The sequence below is a fragment of the Tenrec ecaudatus genome, chromosome 15, assembly GCF_050624435.1.
Source record: "Tenrec ecaudatus isolate mTenEca1 chromosome 15, mTenEca1.hap1, whole genome shotgun sequence".
Taxonomy (NCBI): Eukaryota; Metazoa; Chordata; class Mammalia; order Afrosoricida; family Tenrecidae; genus Tenrec; species Tenrec ecaudatus.
The window spans coordinates 40289045-40316393 of NC_134544.1; positions in this window are offsets into that span (position 1 = coordinate 40289045).

Consider the following 27349-nt stretch of genomic DNA (forward strand, 5'->3'; position numbering starts at 1 on the left):
GTTGGTTCTGGGGTTCCTTGTTTACATAGTTCAAAGCCATCATGATCAATAAGATTTTTTTCTTCTTGTTTCAATTATCTTTTTAATATTTGAGGGTGCTTCAAAAAGTTTGCGGAACAATTCCATTTTCTTTTTATTCCATTTTCCTGTGAATTGATTGAGGCCCTTGGTAGTCCTCAAGAGACCCTTGGTGACTTGAAAGTACAAACTTTTGAATTGCTAGATAATTGTAGAACCGACTTTGAGACCGTGTAGCGTTCGTGTCTAGATGGTTTTTGTTTCCCCCCCCTGCACTGGAGTTAGTTGGCTATTTCCTTCGTTTCAGGGGAGTTGGTTTGAGATTCCATGTCGTTGACTCCACTTGGGTCCTTGGGTACTGCTCAGAAGATGAGCTCCTCTTGAGGAAGATGAACCAAGGTGGAAACACCTCCTAACATTGCAGATGCAGGTGAATCTTGGCTTCCTTCCTGTAGAGCTGGGATGGACCCCGGAGCAACTAACCAGAACAGATACAAACACCCGGCCCACCAGGCCCCGCTCTGCAGCGTCTCACTGAAGGCTCAGCTGCTGCAGTTCTTTCTCTTCCCTCCCGCTGGACTGTTGGCTTCAGGTTGCAAATCTGGCCACAATTTCTACTACTTAATAAGCTCTCTGTCTTTAACCTCCAGATCCTGCCATTGTTTCTGATGGTCTTGTCAGAAAATTTCACGGTGGGATTGTCACGCCATCAAAATGGCCCATAGCATTGTTCCTGGTGGCTTCAGCTTGGCCAGTGCAATAGCTAAATCCCAGCCTCCTCGGACCTGACAGTTCAATTGAACGCGTCAATCACTCTGTCCTTGAAGCACCCCTGCCTCTGGAAGGGCACTGTCTCTTCCCCTGCCTCAGGGTTGCTCCTGCTTAGTCTCCTGTGCCACCCATCCTCTTGACTCTTACGTCTTGGGGAATCCTGAGGTTCTCTCTTTGCTCCTCTGCCTTATACACCCTCTCGGTGTGCACACACAGCCTTCTGGGTACTTCAATACTGTTGTTTTGCTGAGCTCCAGATTTGTGTCTCCAAGTCTTTCTCATCCTCCAGCCACGGAGTTCCAGAGTATTGCTCATTCGGTGCCGGAAGTGTTAGAAGGCCCAGGGGCTCAGCCCTGGGATGCTTTCTCTTCTTTCTCTGCCCTCCTTTACTTTGTGGTTTTATCGAGTCTACTAACTTTATTTTAATAAAGTCTGACTTAATCCATTTCCCCCATGAATTATGCTTTCAGCTTGGTATCTAAAACCTCATTACCCAACACAGGACCACATAGATTGTCTTCTAGATCAGCAGTTCTCAACCCCCCTTTGGGGGTCGAACAGCCCTTTCACAGGGGTCGCCCAACTCATAACAGTAGCAAAATGATAGTCATGAAGTACTCTAAGCTCATACATACATCGGTTTGTTTTAAACAAAATGTGTTTTAACATATCTTTGCCAGTAGTGGATGGCTACAGTAACACACTTGGCTTCATCTCCTTCAGGTGCTTTCAAGGGGAAACAATGTCTAAGCAAAGCAGTGGCTTCTAAGGGTATCTGCTGAGCCATTAAATTCAAAGCAGAGAGGTCAGCTTGGAGGTTTATGACAACTGGTTCTGGAGATCCCAAAGGGTTTAGCTTGACGGATCTTCTCCAGGAACACAGCATAACCACAGGGGCTTATTATGAAGGAATGTAAAGAAAATTGACAGGAAGGTGCACTAAAAAAGTTGCTTTGTTTTTAGTACAGTAAGGGCTGTCCTATGAGGCTTTCATTGGTAAATGAAAGTTAACCACACCAACTGCAGTCATGATCTTTCCTCTGAAGACGTTTCCTTGGCCCCCAGACTCAAAACTCCAAATCCAAACTTGCTGTCGTAGAGTCGATGGCAACTCTTAGCAACCCTCTAGCACAGGGTAGAACTGCCCCTGTGGGCTTCTGACACTAGAGCCCTTTTATTACTATTATTTCAAAGTTCATGTAGCAGAAGTTCGTGCTGCACCTCTATGTTGTAGAGCTCCTTTTTTATATAGTTTTATTGACACATAATCCACATATACAATTCAATAGTTCAATCATATCAAGAACTATACAATCATCACCCCAATCAATTTAGAACATTCCAGCCCCCCATGGTGAAATCACTTTTAAAATGAGTTGTGTAATCGCAATCAGTTCTAGTGCTCCCTCCCCCCTCCCTTATACATTGTTTGTTCCCCCCTCCTCCTCCCTATTTCTCACCCCATCCCCTATTCTCCCTATAAACTCTCGCCTCAGTTATTATCTGTATGCATGTATTCCTTCTATGCATCATAAATTGGAAAACCCAAACAGATACAAAAACCAGAAACAAAATAAAGTGATAATGATCAAATAATAATACAAAGATAAAAATACAAATAATGAGTAAGAAAGGAAAGACCACCATCAGTATTTAAAAACCCAGGGAAGAAATTTTTTTTCATGGGACAAGCAAGAAATACTTGCACCTAAAGCAATTTCAGGTTGGGTCAAGAGGGAGGAGGTCAACTAATCGAGTATCAACTTTAATAGAGTATAATCATTATTACGACGATCCCTATCTGATAGTAAAGCTATTGGAGACCCGTGCTTGTGGTTAGAGGACATCTGCCAGTGCCCTCATCTGACTAGATCCTCTGCGGATCAGTTTGGGGGAGCCTCCTGTTCGTAATTTAGGCTCTGATACTTTCCCCTTGGTCATATTTGAATGTTGTTATTGTCGTCTTCGGATCACACAAGCTGGTGTGCTTTTTCCATGTGGCCTTAGCTGACTCCTCTCTTCGATGGCTGTGTGTTTGAATACAAGCCTTTAAGACTCCAGACACTATCCCGATTGAGGGCACCATCTACTTTCTTCACCACACTTTGCTGGAGCACCCCTATCTTCAGTGATCATTTCATGAAGGTTAGTATGAATCAGGGCCACGGTACCAGCACGAACTCTTCTTGGACTGGGGCTAGAGTTATGTGGGAGCCCAGAGTCCATCTGCTTGTCCCTGGGATAGGCACGACTCGGGTTTACTTTGGTGGTTGTATTATGACAAAATCAAAACCCCATAGGACCACCTACCCAACAGCAGCAACCAACCAACTAGCAGACAACTAAAAACAAAGACAAGAAACTAAAAACACATAGAAACAGAAAAGTACAACCTTGTCAATCATCCCCTGCAGTAGAAGGAGGCAGCATCAGTTTTTCCAATGACACCGCACTCTGCACACTGTCGGTATGAGGAGTCTATGGAGTCTCGTTCCATCGTTAGCTTCAACCCATGAGTTGTTCCATACAGTTCCAGCAAGTTGCTAGACACAGTTCCACACGGTTCCACAAGGTTCCAGCTCCACACAGTTCCAGCTCCACACGGTTCCATCTCCACACGGTTCCATCTCCACACGGTTCCATCTCCACAAGGTTCTACCGCCCATCTGATGGAGCTCTGTTTACCCTAAGCGTGGGTATTGGTGCCAGGGGGAAACTTCCTGGACCAATCCTTCCAAGCTCAGCTCACTGCCCAACAGATCAAAGCCTGTCATGTCACTGTGAGGGGAGCATCGAGGTACTAAGTAATATGGTGATTTGGGGTCCCTTGCCTTTGGACACCCACCAAGCCAGGGGTTCCCCGCCAAGGTCCAATGACTGCTACTTCCACAGGTCCACTCTGCTTCCTCTCCCATCCAAGTACTCCAGTTCTCAGTTCAAGGGTACAGGCACCTTTGAGACAGGGCCCAGTTCTTTCTGCTGGGTCTCTATGTCAAGTCCTTCGGGCAAAGCTCATGGGTTATGCCATGCTGCCTGAAAGGTCAGGGACCAAGGTCATCCTGGTGCTTAGTCCCTGGCATGCTTCACTGAGGGTTGGGTAGAAGTGTAGTCATAGTGTCTGCCCAGGAATATATAATCTGGTCTGTTGGCTCCCTAGGTTCCCTACAATCGCTTAGCATTCCTTCCTGCTGTGAGGTTGCTCCTCCTGATTCACCCACTATACTCAGCAACAGAACTGCAGTGTCTCCTGAAAAATTTAGATGCTCCCCTGCTCTGGTCTTGGCTTGATTTTTTTTGGCAAGGCTCCCATTCCTGTGGGAGGGCCATTGATTTGTCCCAGCCTTGTCTCAATGTTTATAATCACAAGTGGCTGGTCTCCTCCTGTTTCTCCCCTCATGAAGGAATGACCCCACACAATGGGAGGTCACCTTCAAGGTGGCTCTTGTGAGGTATGTAAAAGGGAGGAGTTGTATGGTTCATGGCCAGTAGGTAGCTTCCTCCCCTTTTGTTCAGGAATCGGTCCCTAAGATTTGTTTAATTGGTGTTTCTCCTTATAGGGGTGGGCTCATACACTACTTGCCCTTTTGTGATTGACTCAGCATATAGGTTTCCATGTCCTTCCATGTCGTGCGGTGCGTCATGCTTTGATGGCTGTTTTTAGGGGTGCATAGTATTCCATTGTGTGCATGTACCATTGTTGCTTTATCCATTCTTCGACGGTTGGACATTTGGACTGTTTGCAGTTCATTACTACTGTGAACTGTGCTGCTATGAACATGGGAGAGTATAGACAGAAAGATAGATAGATAGATAGATAGATAGATAGATAGATAGATAGATAGATAGATATCCACTCGTGTTGTCGAGACTGTAACTCTCTATGGGAGAAGAAAGCCTCTTCTTTCTCCCAGGGAGAGGCGAGTGGTTCAGAACTGTGACTTTGTGGTTACCAGGCTAGCAGCCCAACTCGTCACCACTCTGCCACCAGGCTCCTCCCCAAACTCAAAGGGCACCGAAGAGGAGTGTCAGTTGAGCTCCTTGGGAAGAGCACAGAATTCTGCAGGGAAGGGTTGTAGAGACAGACACACTTTCAGAAGTATGTAGACCTGAATATATTACAAAACAATAGCTTCACATTTGGGTATTTTTATTTAAATAAAGGTATTTGTGATTTTTTTGGAGGGGTGGATAGCAATACTTTGTGACATACCCTGGTGGAGCCACAGACTTCCTGGTGTCTCCCCTTGAATCCCTAACTAGCAACCCAAACTAAACCTACCCAAGCATGACGGTCCTCTCCTCCACCTGATCGACTCCTTTTTCTGTCTTTCCTGCGGTTCAGTCCTTAGTTTTCTCACTCTGAAACACTTCTCCCCGAGATAGAGCAGGGCATTCTGCTGCCTCTGCTTCAGAATCGACTGAGAACCTGGCCATGTCGCACCATCTGCACGGGGAGATACACCCTGACCCCGGTCACTGTCATTTCTTACCGAGTCACTGCAGGAATCCCTCCTACCTGCCTCCGCTCCTCTGTGGCCTCTTTTCCACAGAGCAGCTAGAGGGGTCCTGTGAAAAGTCAAATCATGCCACTTTTCTACCCAATAGGCCACGGCCCTGGTCTCCACTCCATGCTCTTGGATCTGCCCAAGTGTCCTCCACTCGGTCCTAACAATGGACCTCAAGTGCAAAGCGTAGCTCTGACGTTCTGTGGTCCTCTGAACCCGGCTCACTTGCCCAGTTGGTGCCAAAGGAGATGCGGTCGTGGGCGGTGTCTCTGCTTCAGGTTGACGGTCCCATGTGCTGCACAGTAGAACTGCTCCGGCGGGTGGTCTTGGCTGCATTCGCTATGGAAGCAGACACCAAACCCTTCCTCCGCAGCACTGCTGGGTGGCTTTGAACCTCCAGACTCTAGGTTAGATGCGTAGCGGATCATAAGGGACTTGCACGAAGGAGCGATGAAGTGTGCTGTGTTGTTCTGTGTTAAGTCGCTGAGCAGGATTCCGTGGTGTAGGTGTACACAGTTTGTTTAGTCATTTTCACTTGTTGAAAGACAATTTCATTTATTTTCAGTTTGAGGCTACTATGAATAAAGCTGCTATAAACATTCATGTGCAAGTTTTTATCGTGAACATAAGTTTTCGTTTTTCTGGGAGATCTGCCCAAGAGTGGGAGTGCTCATATGGTATGGGTTATATGGTAATGACATGTTTGATTTTTTTTAAGGATGTCTGTACCATTTATATTTCTCATTAAAATTATGGACCTCAATGTGTGAAATACTGCTTTAATGATTGGTGCCAGATAACTTAACTATGGGCACCTCTTACCCAGAGGTTCACTGTCGAGTGTCCTTGAAGATATAAAAAGGGAAATAGATAATGCTGGACCCCAGAACTTAAGCTTCTGAGAATGCGCTGTTGGAAATAGAAGATGGTGAGTCAGTTCCTGCTCAGAGCAACCTTCTGCACAAGCGAATGAAATACTTCTCTACCCTGAACTGTCTCTACCATTCTCGTGACCCATTGGTGCAGCCGCCGTGTCAATCCATCCCATTGTGGATCTTCCCCCTTTTTTTTGGCTGACCCTCTGCCTTACCAAGCATGATGTTTTCCTCCATGGGCTGGTATCTCTTAGGACCTGTCCGAAGTGAAGTAGGTGATGCTTCTTTACCCTGTTTCCAGGGAGCAGTCTGGCTCGATTTCTTCCAAGATAGATTTGTTTGTTCTGCTAGTCCATGGTATGTTCAGAATTCTTTGCCAGAACTGTAATTCAAAGGCACCAAGTCTTCTTTGGGCTTCCTTAATCGACGTCCAGCTCTTGCATGCATCTGAGGCCATTGGAAGCACCGTGGCTTCATTAGATCACACTGCCGTCCTTGGGCGCCATGTTCACTTTACCATCACAACGAGGTCTTTGGCAGCAGACCTTCCCAATGCAATGCACGGTTTGGCCTCTTGACTGCTGCTTCCGCGGACACTGACTGTGGGTTCAAGAAGAGTGACCTTCTTGACAGCCTCATCTTCTCGCTATTGGTCACCAGGCTGCTTATCGGCCCACTCGTGAGGGTCCTAGAAAAAACCAAATAGGTTTCAAGTACTTTTCTGCCTCCCAAGTGGTGGACATTTGAGATTTGGAAGCAGTATCTCTTTGTTATTTGGAAACGTCCGCAATGGGCTCCTGGCTAGCCAAGTGTGCAAGAAGCCCCTTCTTCTCAGGCGCTGAGGCCCTTAGCTCTAGAAGGGAGAGCTGGAAGTAAGTAGGGTGCCCTTGAGACAGCTGTGTGCCCAAACTCCAGCCTTGTTGTTGTTGTTGTTGGGGGTGGTGGTGGTGTCATCTGTCTCTTGCTCAGGTCCCTCCCAGGCCTTGGAAACAGGGTGTGGTATGTTCCTGTGAGATTTCAGAAAGTGATCACTGCGTCCAAAGCCCACGTCCCCAGTGAGAGCAGGACCACCGGCGCACGGCTGGTGGGGGTGCGAATCCGGGAATGTTTGGCAAGGGAGAAGCGAGACATCCTGCAGCAGGGATGGCCGGGATACCGCCAACTCTGAGGCTGCGCCAGGATACTCCCCACTCTGTGATCAGCAATTTAGTTTCAACATAACAGCCTCATTTGTTGCGTTAAATTAATGCCACTAATTTGAATGTGATTGGTTTTGCAATTGGGTTTTTTATTATATTTGGTTTAGGAATTTGTTTTCATTTTGTAACTGTGTATGAGCTTGCAGGAGTCCCCTGAGGGGCAGTGCAAATAGTTAGCACACTCAGCTGCTTACTGAGCGACTACTGTTTGAGTCCATTGAGAAGCTCTTTAGAAGAAAGCTCTGCGCATCTCTTTACTGAAACACAGCCACTGGAAAGCCCCGTGGAGCACCGGTCTTCTCTGACACACAGGGGATGGCCAGGAGTCGGGGTCCACACAACAGCCATGGGTTTATTTGGGGGATGAGCTTGCATTTTGTAAGGAGCATTATCATAACAAGGATGGGTTGTTGAGAGAAGCAAACTAGCAGAAAAACTTATACCTGAGGTAGTTCTACCCTGTTCTAGAAGGCTGCCACGAGTTGGAATTGACTCAAAAGCAGTGGATTTGTAGTTATATGAAAGAAATTCATATCAAGAAAATGGCTTGCCTGGTTGTAAAAGTCAGTTAACCCAGTCCAGTTTCAAGTCTGGAGGATTCTGACCCCAGGGCTTTGGGGACTGATGCACCCGAAGCAACAGGAGCACCACAGGCTGCAGAGGGGGATGATGCCAAGGGTGGCAGGTCAGGCTTGGGACCAGAGAGGCAAATGAAGACAATGTTTGAAGGACAGATGGCAGGTCCCCGATGGCTCCCAGGACTAGCACACAACATGACAGGCTGCTGGCTGAAGTCTAAAGAATCAGAAGTTGACCAGCCAGATGCAGGCTCCAAACAGCAAAATTAAAGCGAGCTTTCTATAGCATCTATTTATATAGGCTGTCGGACAAGCTCCCCTCCCCTTCCAAAGAAGCCTTATTTCATTTGCATCAGTGCCGGGACCTAATAAGGGGTTGCACTTCCCCGACTCTTTTTACAACGGCTTGGCGAGTCCCAGCGTGGAGTTGACTACATTACGTTGGGTCACATCATGGCAGGTTACTAGGCCTCAACTGGCAAATCATTGGACGTCTGGCCCAGCCAAGTTGATACCACACCTATCACAGTGATCCATGGGCCCTTGTTCCTTTGAAGGGGAATGGACCTTCCTTGAGTTTGGGAGTTATTGTACCAAACTGTGGCGCATGGAGGCAGAGTTCTTAGAGCAATTCCCACCTCGGTTAGAAAAAGGATGATGGTGGCCGAAAGCCTTGGATGTATCTATTGTAAAGCCGGGGTCTTATCACTCTTCTAGACTGGAGCAGGAGTCAGCAAGTTATAGCCTCTAGGTCAAACGCGCTCCCCGTCCCCAGCCCCCAGGTTAATGTTAGAGGGAACGTTTCATCGGAATACACCTCTGTTATGTATCATCTGTGGCTGCGTTCAGGATAGCAGACAGAGTTGAGTAGTTGTGACAGAGATCAAACACAGAGCCGAAATATTTGTGGGTTGCACCCAGCCCGTGGTGCAGCAGAAGGAAGACATGACGATCAGACTCTGCCGAGGACGCCAAGAAACCAAACGGAGCTCAGCGCCACGCTGGCACGCGTCAGCTCTCCGGGAGCCAGAATCGACTCCATGTAAATGGATTTAATCTCTGGCTCCTGCCAGGGTTTGTTTCAGACGATGATGAATCACCATGGTGAATTTAACAATAATCAGAACTCATAATATGAATACTAATTAGCTCTCTCTCGCTCTCTGCCATTAAGCCAATGCTGACTCATAGCGACCCCATAGGACGGGGTAGAACTGTCCCCAAGAGTTTCCAAGACTGTAACTCTTACAGGAGTAGAAAGCCCTGTCTTTTCCCCCCCTCGCCCCCCCACAAGCAGCTGGTAGTTTTGAAGTGCTAACTTCATTAGCGCTACCCATCCCTCAGACAACACAAGAAACAATTGCTGTCATGTCATAGAGTCGATTCTGACTCCTGGCAACCCAATGTAGCACAGAGCAGACCTGAGCTCCGTAGGGTTTTCTGCATAGAGTTTTAAATGACTGATTTGGTGGGGGGAAGGAGATCGCCAGGCCTTTTCTTCCTACGTGCCTCTGGATGAACTGGAACTGGTCACCTTTGTAGTTAGCAGTCAATCATGTTCACTGTTTGCACCTGCCGGGAGCTCCTTACAGACATGCTCGGTGACAATCACACACCTTTGTGGCTCATAATGGAACTTAAAGAGATGCAACACTCCTTGTTATTTGTTCCAGAAACAACTTAGCACGTCCAGCTGGGCCCTATTGGCTCATTATAGGGAGCAGGAAACCAGCTAAGGGTCTTGGGAGTGGACACAGGTTTCCCAGCCAGGAAAAAAACGTTGTGTCAGGATTCTTGTATCTCTCAACGTTGTGTGTAACCAGGCCTAACACTTCTCGACCACCTTAGCTCTAAAGGTGGGTTTCTTTACCTCGAACTTGAACTTTCTAGGGAGCCAGGGAGTAAGTAGATAAAAGCCACTGTCGGCACAACAGATGAACGGCATCCAGGGCCACCTCTTCTCTACCTGCCCATCGGACCTCTTGTGCTGGCCCTGCTCTGACCACTTAGGTCTTGTCTCCTGCCGGTGCAAGGAGATGCCTCTGCCGCACATCCTCCTGGGAACGACGAGGGGGAATCTGACAAGGACAGCTCCAGGGAACTTGATGAAAAACGGAGTGCAGAACTAAGTATTTTAGCAAGGTGGAGGAGAGGCACAGAGCTGAGAAAAACCACAGTATGACCGCACAGCGCACCATGGAATGTGCATGATCATGACCCCGAGCAAGAAATTACAGGTTACCGTATACTAGAACCTCATGTCTTCGGAGCAGGAGAGTCCCATCTGGACCCTTACAGCTTGTGGAGTGCCGGTACATGAATCAGCGTGCTTCCTAGTCTCCAAACCTGTGCATCAGGGGACATGGCTTCAGAGAGAAGGAGGGATCGGCGCACGCGTGTTCTCTGTATGTGTTCCTGTGTGCCTAGGTGTCTGTGTGCCTCTCAGTGTGTGGGCCCCTATGCATGTTGCTCTGTATATTTCCGTGTGTGTGTTTTCCCAGTGTGTTTCTATGTGTGTCTCTTTGCGTGTGCATGCGTGTGTGTTTGTGGTCTTTCTGGGTATGTATGCGTTCCCCTTGGGGTGTGTCTGTGTGTCGAGTGGGTTGTGGTACGGTGGGGGTGGAAAGGCTTGGGTTTCATGACATTCAGAACAAGCGGCCTCACACAGTTAATCCTGTCTGCCCTGCCTGCCCCCAGCACTCAAGGCTGCTGATAATTGTCCCTCATTTCAGGATTTGGAGGGAGCACACCTGACCTCGCGAGCTTTCATCCTCGCACCTCTTCATGCCTCTTATGACAGATAATTACGGCTGAGTGGGAGCATCAACAGGAAAGCAGACCTCTTCTCTTCATGTTGGGCACTTAAATGGGCATTTTAAGGGAAATTATAAATAACTGCTAGAGAAAATGATATCAGCAAAAGCGTCTGAGATAGGGAATTGTTGTATTATGACCGTAGGAGCAAAAGGCCATTTCAATGATACATAGAGGAGTTTTCATGAAGTAATTAAATATTAATTTGTCCAACAAATATCTATCCTACACCCTCAGTATTCAGCACAACTTAGTAGGGACCACAAGGTACCCAAAGCCACACGTGGCCCACGCCCTCGCCTTAGGGAGTTTAAATTTCAGTATTTGAAAGGGCATGGATTCTAAAAGACCTACGATATAAAAAGGAGTTTCTATTGGGTGCAGATAATGAAGCACAGGACAGCTAACCGGCAGGTCGGCCGTTAGCCCCCATGGAGAGGAGCCGGGAGAGCAGTCCCAGCGATCCGCTCTGAAAGATTACCCTGTTTGTGTTCTGTTTTTCAAGGAGTTCAGTTTATCCTCATTTGTATTGGGTTGGGTTCCCTGGAGAGGCAAAGCCAGCCATGCTTATGTGGGTTTATATGTAAAAAGAGATTCACATCAAGAAATGGTCTGCACGGTTGCAGAATTAGGTCTCCAGTTCAGTTCAGGTCAAGCTTCTGTCTGGTGGAGGCTGATGAACAGGAAGCAGGGACATAAAACAGAGACATTGGGGCAGCTGCTGACGTCATATGAATCCAAAGTTAGCCAAATGAACGCTCTTTGGTCATCCACGGATGGCTTCTGGGACTGGCACGGGGACACAACAAGTGATGGAGGAACCAGAACCATAATTTTTTAAAGCCCCACTGTAAAACATTTTATTGCTGATGTGCACTCTTAGTAGTGTCTCCTGGTCACAGCCTATTCTCTTACGCATTAGCAGAGAAGATTTTATGCTGCTGTGAAATCAACTCTGCGTAGTGCAGTGGCCATGGCCAGAGACGCAGCTGAGTCTTAGAATGTTTCAGTGGTGCAGCTTTTTCTGACCACGTTCTGATGAAGGTCAAAGACAACAGCCATTAGTATGAGTGACACCCAACACAAAGAACACAGAAATGCTTTCAGCTGGACCCATAGGCAACATCACGGTCACTAGAGAAAAGATGGACGTGGGCAAGAATTTCTTCATAACCGGATCCACAATCCATGCCTGAAAAGGAGCAGTCAAGAAATCAAGCAATGTATTGCCTTGGGCGAATCTCTTCCAAAAGGCGCCTTTAAAGTGTTAAAAAGCAAAGCTGGCACCTTGGGGGCTAAGGGGAGCCTAACCCAAGCCCTGGCTTTTCCATCACTGTGTCCGTGCCAAAGCCGGACAGTGCGTGACGAGGAAGACCAGAGGACAGTGGCTGCCCCGGTCTGTGGTGCCGCCGGGGGATTTTGAACACACGGCCGGAAGAACAAACAAATGCACCTTGAAAGAAGAACACCCAGCGTGCTTCTTCGAAGTGAGGATGGGGACCTCCGTTTTACTTACTTGTTAGCAGGAGGGACGCATCTTGGGGAAGGACAGCATGCCCAGGAAAGTAAAGGGACAGCAGAGACAGGGAGGACCCTCAGAGAGACCCAGTGACTTTAACTATTGACTCTGGGATAGCAGCAATGGTGAGGACGACACAGGACCGGGCCACCTTTTAACGTGTTGTACCTCAGTCGCGATGAGTTGGCACCAAGTCAGTGGCCTCTTAGAACCACACTCCTCCTCTTCTGCGCTCCCTCATCTTAAGATGAGGAATGTGCCAGAATGGAAGGAGCACATCCTTTCTTTTCTAGATAAAATTCTTTTTTAAAAAAATGTAGCCCCCCCGCCCCAGAAGAATTTATTTCAAAGGACGACATTGAACCAACAGCTTCGGGAGAGGGACATATCTGATCGGAGCACACGGGAGCTGATGAAGGGGGAGTAGGAGAGAGTGGAGCACAGCTTGGCCAACCAAGCCCTGAAGATGAGGACCACATGGCCGGCCCCACTGTGAGATATGATGTCCCTCACTGACCCTTGGCCCTGCAGGGGACTGTACCGGAGACACAGTGTGGGAATTGCACCTGACCTGATCCCACCACACCGAGGCAAAGCACTGGGAGAGTGCAGCGGAACAGCAAGGGAATGGAGCGGCAAGGTCCCCAGGGAATGCTGAAGGTGGACTTTGGGGCCAGGGCGTGGTGCCCCAACAGACTGGACTGGAAAACACTCCTAAAGGCCAACAAATGATCCTTGAACTAAAAAAAAAAAGTAGCAGTAAACTTGTTAGGGGCCGCTGAGTAGATTCCAACTCCTCAAGACCCTAGCTGACAAAGGTAGGCTCGTTTACTTTTCCAGGTTGTCACTGTGTTGTTTTCACTCCATCTTATTTTGACGTGTGCTTTGGCTAGGCGTTACAGGGTTAAAAGGAAAAAAGTACCCCACTTTCCTGGGACATGTCATCTAGCAATCTCAAGAAAAGGAAGAAGAAAATCATTTGTTTTACCTTTGCTGCCTCGGACACATCTGCTGGATCCTGGTTCTCTAGGATCTTTGTGGTGAGAGGTCAGCCTCCATCCTTAATATGAAGATTCATGTGTCATCACGCACAAGCGAGAAAAGAGAGCACGTTGTCACCTGCACCTCCAGGGCTTGGAGGGGACACGAGCGTTTCTGACTGGAAAAGGGAGATTCCAACCCAGTTTCAGTCTCTTACGATTTCATTTCTCTGCCGTCAGATAAGTCCTGTGTCTGGGAATCATGGTGAACGCCACAATCTGTCATCTACGTACTACCCCTCCACATCCATTCTGAGAATGTCCAAATCCAAGTCCCCTTGTCTGCTGGGGGGTTCTCCAGCAGACGTCACCCAGGCTTTCATAGTCCCGCGTCTGTTCTGGCGTCCAGGATGCTGAAGGCCCAGGCCTCCTTCCCTCGGTGGGGTCCATTGTCAGCCAGCCCACCAAAACCGAAGGAGGGCGCTCTAGGCTGTAATCTTGACACAGAGTCACTGGGTGGGCTCCGGCCGCTGCCCTTCCCGGTGAGCAGCGAGCTCTTCAGCCCTGCACCACGGGGGCTCCTTGTAGACAGTCTACGAATGGGCTGCGTGAGGGCTGCTCCCTGGAGCTGAGGTCCCCGCTGCAGGCCCCACTTGGGAATGTACCTGAAGGCAAGGGGTCGGGGCGCGCGGGAAACATATTTGGTTCTCTAATGGGATAGTGATATATAAACGAAATTCATGGCGCCCTGTAGGGAGAGAATTACAAATGGATGAAAGGTGACTGCTTAATATACAATTTTCTTTCTTCTTTTTTTTAGGGTATAACAATACATAGAAGAAACTAGAGTGCGTCTAGGACCTGCGGCAAATGGAAGGCAAATAAGCCTGCTTCGTGGGTGTGCCTGGTACCGCCTCTGCCCCCGAAAATGGTGGCCATTTTGAACATCCGGTGGTGTTTCAACTAGCTCTGCGGTCTTCCACGTGCCAGTCCTCAGGAAATCTCTGGAACTTCCAGGGGAGGCGGAGTGCCGTCGGTCCCATCTTCTTCAGTACTTTCCCAGCCCTTCCCCTTTGCCCCCCTCTCCACCTCCCCGCTCCTCCACTCGTCTCTCTCAGGGGCCATCAGATCAGACCCTGGCCAGGCAAGGCCTACCTGGGAGGTGGCTCTGATCCCCTCTCCCTGCATCCATCCACTCACCTGTTGCCCTGCGGCCGACCGTGGCCAGTTCCCAGGGGTCGCTGGGGATCATCAGCACCCAGAGGGGTCTCCTTTGCTGTCCGTCTTCACACAACTCGTCTCCCTCACAAGCTCCTGCTGTCGTGAGCCTTTTCCCCATGGGGAACCCCCAGGGCTTGCACCTCAGATACAGAGTCTAGGTCAGAGGGCTCTGCCCAATGGCCTTTGCTGCAAGCTCAGTCCACTCAACTCCTGCCATCCGGACCCTAGGTGATGAGGGAGTGTCTGGGACATCAGGAGGGACCCATTTCCACCCAGAAATCCAGCTGTGCCCAGTTCTTGAAAAAACAAAAACAGGGCTTCCTCCTCATCCTCAGTCTGCCACCCTCTCTGAGGAGGCCCATCGGCTTGTTGCCCTGTCACCCCGGCGAGCATGGTGTGCCCCACAGTCTGCTCTAGGCCATTCATGACAAGCCTCGTGCTCTCCTCACTGTGTTCCCTCCTTGGCACACATAGACCAGGCAGACAGACAGACGCAGGCCACGAAGGTCCCAGGACAAGTGGGTGGGCCGGGGGGTCGGGGGAGGGCCTAGACAGTGAGGCACACCAGGAGCAGGCTGCAACCACCTACTCTCCACCAGTCCTGTGTCTGGTCCCCTCCTGCCTCAGAGTCACCATTCCGCTGACAGTCCCAAGCTCCTCACCTGGACCCACCTACTCTTGGCTCACTGCTGCCCTCAGCTCAGGTTCAGCCGGCCTCCCACTACTGGGCTTGGTCCTTTGCTGTTCCACAGGCCCTCTCGTGGCCCAGGGAGGGAAGTGTCCGGATCCACTTCTAGCAAGGGTGCAAGACCCTGCTTCTTGACATCTGGTGATGGTTTCACCACCCCAGGGGAAGGGTGGGGAGTGAGGGGCAGAGAGCAGTGCTTTTACAGACCCCTGCTTGGGCCTGCCTGCAGCTGCTGGTTCCTGGAGAGGCCGAGGATCTGTGAGCGCCCAAGCATGAGGCAAATGAACAATGTGGACATGACCCTCCGCCTCTTCCTGGGGTGGGACCTCATGGCTTCACTCTCTTCTGCTGCTCCAACCTGAGCTAGCATGTGAGTCTCCTCACCCAGGAGCGGTCTGCTCCATGTCCCAGTGTCCCCACAGCTTCTGGGTCCTGGGTCTCTCTAAGGATGCCACCAAGGGTCCATGGCTGATGCTGGGAAGCACTGTGAGGCCGACCGAACTCAAGAGCATAGAGCCCCTTCTGGGGTTTTTCAGGGACAGGTCGACAGGGGCAGAAATGTCAGAAGCCAAATCCCTGCTCGGGAGCTCTGGCGGCATCATGAGTTACCAGTTGAGCTGCCAATCACAAAGTCTTCCGTTTCAAAGCACCAGCTGCTCCTTAGGAGAAAGATGAGGCTTTCTACGCTCCTAAAGAGTTACAGTCTCGGAAAGCCACCAAGTGTGACACCGTCCTTGAAGGTTGCTAAGAGTCAGACCGACTCCATGGCAGTGCGCTTGGTTTGGGGCTTGAGTGCGCTTGGTTGGGGGCAGTGCGCTTGGTTTGAGACTTCAGTTCTTGATGGGTTGATTCAGAATGGCCCAGCCTTCTGGAACCCGCCCGCTTGGGGACACAGATGGCATGGCTTTCTGGCCTTCTGGAGCAGAGGTCCAGCCCCTTGGCTGCTAGAAAACTTGCTGAGGTCCTGAGGAAGGGGTCTCGGGACAGACAAGCGTGACCACAGCCTGGAGACTGTGACGGAATCTCCTTTCTCAGCAATCTTGTGCTGGGGCCCGAGGACATGAAGACTTCCCTAGAGACCGAGAAAGAGGACCAAAACTCGGAAAGCGGATGCATAAGCCAACAGGGCTACCCCCACTGCCAATGCCAGGAGCGGGTCAAGGGCAGGCCCAAGGGTATGGGGTGCTTCTTGGAGCAGACACTCAGAGGGAGATGGGCTGCCCTTTCTCTCAGTGTCATCCAATGCAATCCTATCTGACGTACAAGGGACCCACTTAGAAGACAAACTGGCCTTTCCACCTGCACTGCCATCCATCACGGTTTCCTCTCAAGCTTGTGATATTGATGACGTCTGCTCTTTCTGGTTCCCCCAAACTGAAGTCCCTGTGGCATTTGCAAGTCTGCTCCCATCACATCTTGTGATGTTTTCACCACCCCTGCTCTGCCTCGTCCCCCGCAACCCCTACCCCACCACCTATCTTGCTTTCTTTGCTCCCAAAGACTGTTCGCCTTCCACCGTGGGTGGGCACACCGAGGGGACACCGCACCTCGATGGGACTGTTTTGTCCGGGTCCCGAAAGCTTCCCGTCTTTGATGAGGACAGTCTTTCCACTCTCTGTCACTCATCTTAGTCCTTCGCTGTCCAGCGTCCATCTTTCGCAGCTTTACTTCTGTTTTCACACTATCGGTTCTGCCCATTAGAAACATTATAAGGCGGAGGCCGTGGCCCTGTTCTCTGTCATTTGTTCCGTGTCAAGAAGCATACAAGCTACAGTTCTTGTTGGAATTAGATGTCGCGTCAGTGCCGGCGCATGCAGACCCAATTACAGCGGAACTAGGCGGTGCCGGTTGACAGCTGCTGTGACATGTGAGGTCATGGTTGTGAGTATGCTGTCCGCCCAGTGTTTCCCAAGTTTCCACCAGTCTTCTACTTTGCCAGGAGCCCTGGTGGCCTAGTGGTTATGCTTTGAACTGCTAACCCCAAGATCAGCCGTTGGAAACCCCCAGTCTCCTCCCAGGAGAAAGACAAAGCTTGCTACTCCCCTAGAGCGTTACAGAAACCCACAGGGGCAGTTCTTCCCCTCCCTCCTGGGTCTTGAGGGGTCCCAATCAGCTCATTGGCTACGATTTGTTTTGTTAAACAGATGTGTCCTGGTATCTCATTGTTATTTTAATTCGAAACTTCCTAATAATGTGATGTTGAACAGTTTTCTTTCTTTTTAAAAATCATGTTATTGGGGGCTCTTACATTTCTCAAACAATCCATACATACATCCATTGTGTCAAGCACAATTGTACATATGTTGCCATCAACCTTTTCAAAATATTTTCTTTCTACTTGAACCCTTGGTATTAGCTCCTCATTTCCCCACTGTCCCCCACCCCCTACTACTCTCATGAACCCTTGATAATTTATGAATTATTATTATTTTCATATCTTACACCATTCATTGTCTCCCTTCAACCACATTTCTGTAGTTCGTCCCCCTTAGGGGGTGGGCAGTTATACGTTGATCATTGCGATAGGTCCCCCCTTTTTCTCCCCACCTTCCCCCTACCCTCATGGAATCAATACTCCCATTATTGTTTCTGAGGGGTTCTCTATCCTGGATCCCTGTGCTGAGAGCTTCTATCTGTGCCAGTCAGTGTACATGCTCTGATCTAGCTGGATTTGTAAGGCAGAATTTGGGTCATGATAGTGGAGGGGGTGGGGTGCACATTCAAGAACTAGAGGAAAGTTGTATGTTTCATCAGTGTTATACTGCAACCTGGCTGACTTGTTCCTTCCTTGTGACCCTTCTGTGAGGGGATGTCCAATTGTCTACAGATGGGCTTTGTGTCTCTTCTCCGTCCCAGCCCCCATTGTTCACATCAATATGATTGTTCTGGGTCTTCTGATGGCTGATACCTGATTCCATGGACACCTCATGATCACACAGACTGGTGTGCCTCTTCCATGTGGGCTTTGTTGCTTTTCAGATAGATGCCACTTGTTTATCTTCAAACCTTTAAGACCCCAGACACTGTATCTTTTGATAGCCGGGGACCATCAGCTTTCTTCACCACATTTGCTTATGCACCCATTTGTCTTCAGCAATCGTGTCGGGAAGGTGCTCATCACAAAATGCCAGGTTATTAGAACCAAGTGTTCTTGTGTTGAGGGAGTATTTGATTAGAGGCCCCATGTCCATCTGCTACCTTATTATTTAACATATATGTCCATGGAACTAGGTCCCTATCATGATATATAAATGTATTTGCATATGTACGTGTCTGTACTTAGACCTCTATAAATGTCCTTTGTCTCCTAGTTCTTTCCTCTATTTCCATTTACTTTCCCCCTGTCCTGCCATCGTGCTCAACCTTCATTCGAGTCTCTGTAACTGTTTTCATAGACTTGTTTCCCATCTCCATATCATCCTTGGAAAAGTGTCTGTTTATTCTGGAGCCTATTTTGCAACTGAGCTCTTGATTTTCTTATTGTTGGATTTTAAGAATATTTCTTATATTTTGGTCACAAGATATAAGATAGTTTATCTTCTCATCTCTTAACTTAAAAAAAATCATTTTATTGGGGGCTCTTACAGCTATTGTAATGATCCGTACATCTGTTGTAGCAAGCACATTTGTGTGTATGCTGCCATCATCTTTTCCAAACATTTTCTTTCTACTTGATCTCTTAACTATTTATTTATTTGGAATATAAGGGTGGGAGGGCTTTTCTAAAAGCCCTACTTTTAAGTCTTTCATAGTTAAAACTAGATTACAGGTCATCCCAGCTGCCAGGGATTGTGGAACATGGCCGCCCAGAGGGTAATTAGGTTCTGCTGGAGAGGAAGGAAGTGGGGAAGGGAAACTGGGTGGGCAGCCAGTTGTGGCTGAATCACTGTTTGTCCTCCAATGCTTCTGTGGGTCCTGATATGGCCCTGCGTAGTGATTGTCTGGCTGTGGACACGTTTGGGAAGAAAATAACTTCCTTGGGGAATGTGTGCCTTCATGGCACTGCACACACACACACACACACACACACACACACACACACACACACACCTTATAGGAAAGTAATGCTTCTCGATAATTTAGGCAGAGGAGGGGATTTCTCCCCTCCCACCCCTCTCTAAGTCGCTTGATTTCAAGTTCCTTTGTAGCAGAAGTAGTGGGTTCTTCATTTTTGTGTACCTGCCAAGACTTAGAGATGATCAATAGTGCACAGTGGATGCAAACCGTGCGCTGGATGTGACTGTCAGCCTCAACTAAAGCCGGGAACAATGGAAGTCACCAGTAGGCGCTGGCTGAGTGCTGCTTGCCCAGCTCCAGGGTGCTGGTCACCCAGCAGGAAGTTCCCTCCCCCTGGAGTCGGGCCACACTCCTGTTATTTCCCTTTTCAAACTCGATGCATCTGCTGTACACACTAATGGATATCCATTTAGCACACTTAGGCCAGATGTTATGCTGCACATAAATAGATGGCATCTTTGTGGCGGGGGTTTTGCATTTTAAAAGCAGAGTGAATGTGGGACGCACTCTCCCAGTGACTGAACTGCTGGGGAAGTGTCCTGGGGTCTCCCTTTCGTTGGGAAGGGCTTGTGGATGAGGTGCCACAGTGATGGTGACAGCACCTGTGAGTCCTGGGGAACTCTGGCTTAAGTTCAACCCCACGGGCAGACACCTGGAAGCGCAAACGTTTCTAGAAGCTGCAGCCTAACAGCCCGCTGACTTCTCTTGAGTGGAGAGGAGCTGGGCTGTGTTTGGGAAGCTCTTGCTATTTTCCCCTTCTGTGAAAAAAGAAAAAAGACCCCTAAGTTCTGGCATATTTTGCAATTTGACCAGTTCCTAAATGTCTCTGAGTTTTTTGTCTCTTCAAGATCTTTGGGATTCAATGAAAAATCATTCCTTAAATGAACATTCTCCAATGGGTTAGATGAAAACTCTTAATTTTAAACGAGCCTGAAGAGAAGTCCTTGACTCCGGTTCTCCTCATTGTTTACACCACCGCCGCAGCCTGCCTGACATGTGAAGGCTGTGTGCATAGTTCAAGAATCCCACCCGGCCCTCATCAAAAGAGATAGCGTCCGGGATTGTAAAGGCTTGAAGATAAACAAGCGGCCATCTAGCTCAGAAGCAATAAAGCCCACATGGAGGAAGCACGCCAGCCTGTGTGATCATGAGGTGTCAAAGGGATCAGGTATCAGCCATCAAAGAACAAAAAAAAATCATATCATTGTGAATGAAGGGGAGTGCGGAGTGGGGACCCAAAGCCCATCTGTAGGCAAGTGGGCATCCCCTTACAGAAGGGTCTCGGGAAGGAGACGAGCCAGTCAGGGTGCAGTGCAGCAACGATGAAACATACAACTTTCCTTGAGGATGGAGGGAAGGTGGGGTAGAAAGGGAGCCGATTATAAGGATCTACATTTAACCCCCTCGCTGGGGACGGACAACAGAAAAAGTGGGTGAAGGGAGATGTCGGACAGTGTAAGACTTGACAAAATAATAATTTATAAATTATCGAGGGTTCATGGGGGGAGGAGAAAATGAGGAGCTGATAACAAGGGCTCACGTAGAAAGCAAATATTTTGAGAAGGATGATGGCAACAAATGTACAAATGTTCTTGACACGATGGATGGATGAATTGTGATAAGAGTTGTACAAGCCCCCAGTAAAATTATTAAAAAAAAATAAATTCCACCCAGTAGCCTGTTGGGCCCAGAGGGGAATGGAAGGCTTCTTGGCCTATTTTCATCTTCTGTCCTTACAGACATGTTAATATTCTGTGATGGATTAGCGTGTGGATCTCCCTCCCCACCCGGGGGGGACTGCATGGAAGGCAGGCAGCAGTGGGGCCCTTGGACTCCTGCCCCTCTCTGGGACTCTGGTCACCTCGCCTGTTTCACCGGCTCTGGGGCCTGGGTGATTTCTACGTGTTGAAGCATCACACCAATGTGGGCATGATCCTGTGACTCCCTTCCTCTTCCTGTGCAGGTCTGTGAAGAGCTTGTCTCCTTCTGGGAGTAAACCACCTGATACTCAAGGCCTCCATGTGTTGTTGTGTAATAGCTAACCTGTGCTCACTGTCCACGGCCTTCTCTGCAACCCGACGGAGCCAAACGCCCGGGCTCACGTACATGGCGGTGAAGCCAGGAGAGCCACGTGACGGTAACTCCTCCGTGTCCAAGGCCTGTGTCTTCTGCAGGAAGTGGAGTGGGTGGTGAGCCTGGAAACGACACTTCAATAAGTCACCTTTGGGGAAAGTCATAGTTAGGGAGCTCCATGATTCTCCACTTATTTTATAAAGAAAAACAAACAAGCAAATTCAGAATTGACTCACCAAAAAGAATTCACATAAAAATGATATGTAGTAGTTTTTGAATAAAATAAGCCATAAATAAGTAATCAATCCTCCAAAGGCCCATTGGCAATGGATAGCAATAATGCCGTGTTTACTGCTCTACTCCCAAAGTGCGGATATTTATTGTAATTCTGGGCAATCCATTGTTCTTGTCTGGCATTTATAAAATTCTCATCATAGTACTGAAGTAAGAACCCATTTCCTAGGAAGTATTGTTATAATAAACTGCAATTAGTAGGCTGTCAACAGCCGTAATTCATTTTCAAAGGAACAGGGAGGTGGACAGCTGAGTGTTGATGTGCGGTTACCCCCTCAGCTCTGACCTGGCGGGGCTGCCCACCTGGAGTCACTTAGCTGATGGGCAGGGTTCCACAACTGGTGTAGAGTGGGCTCGGCACCTCCCCAGCCCCATGCTGTCCCTCCAGGGGGCCACTGGCATTCCTACCCACAACACTGACATTTCAGCCCCCAGCCCTGGGGCCTGATAACCATTCCAGCCTCTGTTCTTTCCCAGCTTCCTTGTCCGGATGCAAGAGAAGTCTGACTCTCCGAGCAAAGGCCGGTGGCCCACCAGGAAGACGAAGCCCGGCAGGTGCCTGTAGGCTGGGCTCGCCGTGATACGGTGTGAGACCTCGGGCTACAACTCAGGACCCGGGCGCTGCTCCGACCCCTCGTGTCTTGTGTTGCAGCCGGAGGTACACAGATGTGCAGCAGGGTCCGTCTGAGTCCACCGTGGGGAGAATGGCCAACTGGCGTCGACAGACCTGGAGGGAGGTGGATGCGAGGCTCGACACTCCCTGCAGACACCGTCTGGCCCCTTCTCCTGGTCACCACTCAGGTCCCTGTTCAAGGCTTCATGTAGTCCCATGCCTCTCTCCTGTGGGTGGGAAACCCCGTCCTCACATCTTTATTCTTTTAGGTACCAGCACTGCATTTCTAATGACAAGGTAACCTTTCTTCACAGGAATGGAGTAGACATTACACTCACTGTCATCGAGTCAGTGCTGATGCAGAGCGAGCCCCCTGTGGCTTTCTTAGACTGAAAGTGTTGACAAGAGTAGAAAGTCCAGTCTTTGTTCTGCGGAGCTGCTGGTGGGTTTGAACCGGCGACCATGCAGGTTTCAGCCCAACATGTAACCATGACGCCACCAGGGCTTTATAGAGTAAACATGAGCAGTTATCAACTATGTTGCCTTGGTTACATTAATTTCTTTCTTTTTTTAAAAAAAGCATTTTATTGGGGGCTCAGGCAACTCTTATCACAATCCATACACCCATTCATTGTGTCAAGCACAGTTGTACATTTGTTGCCATCATCATTCTCAAAACATTTGCTCTCTACTTGAGCCCTTGGTATCAGCTCCTCATTTTTTCCCTTCCCTCCCCACCATCCCTCTCCCATGAACCCGTGATAATTTAGAAATTATTATTATTTTGTCATGTCTTACACTGGCAGGGACGCAGGAGAGAAATGAAATCAGATCATGAAACTCAAAAAGAGTCCCCTCCCACTGGAACTGGGAGGGGTCAAAGGTGAGTTTCCTTGCCCCACTCAGCCATAGCCCTGAGCCCAGTGCTGCGGACTCAGGGTGGGCTCTGACTTCAGCCCGCACAGCTCAGGGTCCATGGGTCACATCTGTGCAGAGTGCCTTCTCCCAGGTAGTGTCCTTCATTCTGATTCAGGGCAGCCCCGCCCCGACGACCATAGCGCCCTGGATCCTCCTGAGAAAAAGCCACACCAGGTTTTAACCAGCCTCGTTGCCGCCTCCTTCTGAGGACATTTACTGGTTGCCAGATTTAGCACCAGGCCACCATTATCTGCAGGAAAATGCAAAATTCCCCGGCAACATCGGTGCCAGAAAGTCAGGAATCTCTACAAAAACGACAAAGTCTTGTCCCATGGCACTCGGGAGACCGGAAAATGGCTCATCGTGCCTCCCTCTCTGGAGTGATTTGGGAAGACGTGGAAAGACTCCAGGAAAGCATTGACAGCTGAACCGACAGTCGGGATACTGAGAAGGTGCGGAGGGCAGGTCACTGCTTCAGTCACCAGCCTGGCTCAGATAACCCAGAAGGTTCCAGAAGCAGATAGCTGGCCGGTTAAGCATAGCATGGCTGCTGGGGGGTAGGAAGTCAAACGCAGCCTGCCCCAGCATGAGCCTCCCACTTGGACTAGCCTGGAGGAATTCAATGGGCACCAGCTAGCTAGGACTCGCCCCAAAGGCAAGCTCATTAGGAGGGTGGTGATTATTATTTTCACAAGAAAGTGATTTTTTTATTCCCATGTAAGGGGTTTATTACAAGTTTGTTGGCTTTTTTGTTGTTTTTTACACAGAAAGTATGTGCTCTTTTAATCATTTTAATGCAACTTGTGCCATGCCATTGAATACACTTTTTTATTTAAAAAATTTTAAATTGGGAGTTAATATATATATATATATATATCATCTCATTCCATACTTCAATCATGCTGAGCAATGTTGTACAGTTGCTACCACAATCCGTTTGCAAACGTTCTTTCTTCCCCGCATCGTTATTGCCATTGCTTTTGCTCTCCTGCTCGGTTTCCTTTGGTCTGCCTTCCCTTTCCCCACCTGGCCATCTCGATTTTTTTTTTTTAATAGCAGTTCACTGCTCAGAGGAACCCTGGAGATGTAATCGGTTACATGTTGGGCTGCTAACTACAAGGCCAGCAGTTCAAAACCACCAGCAGCTCTGCGGGAGAAAGATGAGGCTTTCTACTCTCTTCAAGAGTTCTTCTTGGAAGCCCCCGGGGGCAGTTCTTCGCCATCCTATGGGGCGGCTCTGAGTCGGAGTCCCTGTGATGGCAGCGAGGGAGTGAGAGCTGACTGTTTGCTCGGTCTTATATGGTTCACTGTTTGAGGGAGCACGAGAATTAGTTCTTGATCCTCCTTCCCCTTTCCAAGCCCGAACCATCTTGCTCAGAGCCATGACATCGGGTTGAACAAGAGAGGCCTCGGTGCAGGCAGCCTTGTGGCCCCAGGCTTCCCTGAGGAGTGAGGATGGTATCCACTCAGGGAGCGACTCACTGTGGGTGTCGGCACCAGGCAAGGCAAGGAAGCTGTCCTTGTTGGATGGAGAGGGGCAGTGGGGTTGTTGGTGGAAAAGTGGTTGATCATTGAGCAAAGACTTACAGGAAAATGAAAGCTAGGTATCTGCCTCTCAAAGAGAGTTTTAGGATAAAGAAAGCGAGAACTATGGGATAAGTTAGTGTTGGATTCGATTCGCAGATGTTCATGCAAGTTTGTGTTCCACGTGGATAGAGAAATAACTCTGGTGGATGTCTGTATTATGGGTGTGTGTAGATCATAGATCCAAGGAGCTGGTGGTGCAGCAGGGAAGCACTTGGCCACTAACCAAAATGTCAGAGGATTAAATCCACCAGCCACTCCATAGGAGAAAGATCCACAGTCTGCTTTCGTAAGGATGACAGCCGGGGAAACTCTAGGGGCAGTTCCGCTCTGTCCACGGGGTCACGGTGAGTCAGCATCAACTCAGTGACCTAAAACAGCAGCATACTAGACATGTGTTGCTCCCTAGTTCTAGTCACTGAGAGAGACTGTGATGTCCCAAGAAAATGGAGCACCCGTGGTGCCCAGATCTGGGTTTTCAAAGCCTATTCTCCTCTGAAAGGGACCAAGGCTCTTCCGAGAGAGGGCTGCCGACAGGGCTGGGGAAATACAGCAGGGGTCTAGAACAGATGTGCCACAGAGTAAGACATCCTCTTCTAATAACGAGAATTTGTCCAAGAGACCGAGGAAACAGCTTGAAGGGGAATTTCCTAATCTGGGGCAATTGGATCATGGAGAAACACACTCAGGGTTGTGATAGCCTGCTGTAACCTATGGACACAGCAGGAAACCAAGCACCTGGGCTGCTCTAGGTCTCGCTGCTGTTGTCAGGAGCCAACAAGTCCGTTCTGACCCGTAGCTAGCCGATCTGCGTGGAACAGGATGGGACACTGTCCGGTCCTGTGCTGTCCTCTCCCTGGTTCCTATGCTGCAGTCCCTTGTTGCAGCCGCTGGGCCGTGTCAATGCACTTCATTGAGGGCCTTTCTTCTTGGCTTCTCTCTCCTTTACCAAGGCTGATGTCCTTCTCCAGAGACTGGCCGCTCCTAACGACATGTCCGAAGTACGTTAAGACGGACTCTCACCATCTTTGCCTCCAAGGAGCACTCTGGCTGTACTTCTTCTAAGACAGATTGGTTTGTCCTTGGGACGGTCCCTGGTACTTTCAATATTCTTTGCCAGTACCACAATTCAAATGCATCAATTCTTCTTCAGTCTTCCTTATTTAATGTATATATACATATATATGGTACATAAATATACTATATCATATATGGCCATATATAGACTATATTAACTATTAATAAGTTAACATTTGGGTGAGGAACAAAGCATAATTAAAAGGTAAAAAGAACAACCTGTGGGTGGCGAAGCAGGGTGGCCATGTGCTGAATCCAATGATCAAGGTCACCTCAAACTGACATCGTGGCCACCCGTTAGGTCTTAAATCCCAGTGTCACTTCTGTGATATTTCTGTCATAGACACATCTGCCTAATTCTAATCACGAGAACATTCTCCTCCAAATGAAACCCACTGCCACCAACTCAGAGCCACGTGTAGGGCAAAGTAGACCAGCTCGGGGTGTCCAGGCTACGCCCCTTGACAGGGGCAGAAAGTCCTGTCTTTCTTCCCTGTGTTGTTCGTGGATTTGAACCATGGACCTCGTGGCTAGCAGCCAACCAGGGCTCCTTAAGAGAACATCAGTCATGTTATTGTTGTTTTGTACATTTTTCTATAGATAAAATCCAGGAAGGAAAATCTATAGAGACTTAACTGGATTAGTGGTGTCTGGAGGGCATGGCAGGGGAGGTGGCATAGGAGTTGGGTGGGGAGGGGGAAGGGGGGAGCTAATAACAATGAGACAAGAAAATGTTCTAAAACGTATGGTAGCAATGATTGTATAACTCTTCTGGATATGATTGAACTATTGAATTTTATGATTTGTGGATTATGTGACAATAAAACCAAACCCCAAAAAACTTGGAGTACATAGAGCCATGTGTCTAAGTATATATCTACCTGTATATTAGTTTTTTTAAAACTTATTGCTGGGAAGTGGGACAACGGATTTTAATTTATTTTTCTATGTGTTTTCATGATAACTACAAAGGGGCTTTAAGGAGTCCATGAAAAATGAAATGAAGAGATAGTGGAATTTTTCCATCAACTCCTTGAAGCCCCCTTGTTTATTGCTCACATCATCACAAAGAGCAATTAAGTGGTTTTATGTTTGCAAAAAGAGAAAAGAAAGAAACGCATCGGCATGTTTCTGTGCCGTGATGTTAATGTTGTTAGGTTGTCACCAAAAGAAAGCTTTCTGAGTCACCAAAATGATCTCTCTGTAAACATAGGAGCCACAGGCCTGTGAAGTCTCTTTCTTTTCAGGAATTCTCGGCAGCTTATAAATAATCTCGGGGATTCATGCCTGATTCCAAAGAAGATGAGCCGAATCCCTTCTTTTTGAAGAAGGCAGTCAGTCACAGCCCCTAGAATGAAGTCATCGTATCAGAAACAGCTTGACAAGAAAGTGGCAGAGTGAAGCCTGTGCTCCCCCTGCCAGCTTGAGAGTGAAGTCCTTTAGAACCACTTTGTTCTGGTGCTTCTGTTGAGCAGGAACTCTTGCGGAGTCCTGTGCTCTGGCTGCTTAGAGGCTGTCTGAGGTAGTTAGTTGATTGTGCCAACCTGGCCGATAAACACATGTGGGGTTAATTGAAGGGTGGCGAGATGAATGACTCCTTGAGCC